Raw genomic sequence first — 1,613 nt, forward strand, 5'->3', positions numbered from 1 at the left:
CGTTTTATTAAGTATTATTGTTATTAATTATTTTAGAATTTCACACTTTCTTGGCTATTACCAGAAATATTCTCCAACTCGGACCAAAGTCAACACTTACGGTCAAATTTTAATAGTATAGTAGTTTAGTAGTTTTTATGATATTCGCATCTGACGATAAACGTATAATACTACTTCATAGCTCATTAAACTATCTTTAATTAGATAGCTAACAGACATCTCTACGTCAAATAATTTTTGAGATATAGATTTTTCAATATAAATTCACTTACTACTGATGTTTCAGTACATTCTGAACAACATTTTTTATGAAATATTGCTTATTAAAAAGCTATGTCTCGAGAACTATTGAGCGTAAATAGCTCTATTAGGGCTTACAGTTTAGCAAATTTACTCTACTTTAAATGATGTTCTCTGAGATTTTCTATTGTTGTTGATAGTTTTAAAGATATACAGCTCCGAATGTAATTATTTTTAACGTTTTTAAAAAATCGCCATTTTTTATTCCCATTAAGTATACTTGGCAGACTCATCAATTTCGAGTAGTAATTATAGTTTTCATTAAAGTAATCAAAAATTGGGGGAAATAACTGACTTTTTTCTCCTCTTGGGCTTTTGTACTATATCGTCTAGGATGAGGCCGTTGCACGATATTACCACCGTATATACCTGTATGTACTCAAAACTACAAAGTTCCCAAAGTTCTTGGCTTAAATCTTAGTATTTCCTGATCTTTTTCAATAATGTTTTATTGATATTATAGTCGGTAGGGACAGCAATATCAATCACATATCCACTTAGCGTCTCATGGTAAATTAAGACTATGTCCGGATAGTTATTAACCACGGTATGGCCCGTAATCACAGAATAACCCCAATATATTATTCTGCTTTCACCTGAAAGTACTTGTTTCGGCACGAACCAATAATAAGGAACTGGGTTAGTTCGGTTTATTATTATTATTATATTGCTGCTGTATTATTTAATACTATTGCTGAAGAAACCTGATACCGTAGAATACTTACTCAAGTCTGAAAGGCAAAAAGAACCGTTGACCTATGCCTGTCATTTATTTTAGTCCATTCGATAACATTAGATTGATGGATAGTTTGAAATCTGACATGCTGTTTTCTGAGCCCTGGTTATTCTAGAAGCTTATGCATTCAACATTATGATCAACTGTCCAATTTTCTCTCAATTGTCTCGTGATCCAAGATAGCTATTGAGTCAGATATTACATAAATAATTGAAGAGCGACCAATCAATAACTTTTCAGTATGTTATGTTCATGTTATATCGTCGGTACGATGCGGAAGTTGCATATCTGCAAATTCCTTAGAAAATTTTAATTAAACTATCAGTAGAAACAATGTATTTTTTTTCAATAATATTTAAATCCCATATTCAAATAGATTTTTCACATTGAAAACCACATTATAAAAAAATCTTGCAGACGATTTGGCTTAGCATCGACAACATAACCGGTTGGCAGCAAACTTGGTGTAAGTAATTCGTTCTCATCAAAATTAATTTTTGAGGTGTAGATAGTTGACCGTAGATTAATGATTGGAGAAGTTTTTCGGGGGGTGCGGTTGCAAGCCTACCTTCTACGC

Source organism: Halyomorpha halys, unplaced genomic scaffold (genome assembly GCF_000696795.3).
Source record: "Halyomorpha halys isolate HHAL.00 unplaced genomic scaffold, Hhal_1.1 Scaffold1791.1, whole genome shotgun sequence".
NCBI classification, from domain to species: domain Eukaryota; kingdom Metazoa; phylum Arthropoda; class Insecta; order Hemiptera; family Pentatomidae; genus Halyomorpha; species Halyomorpha halys.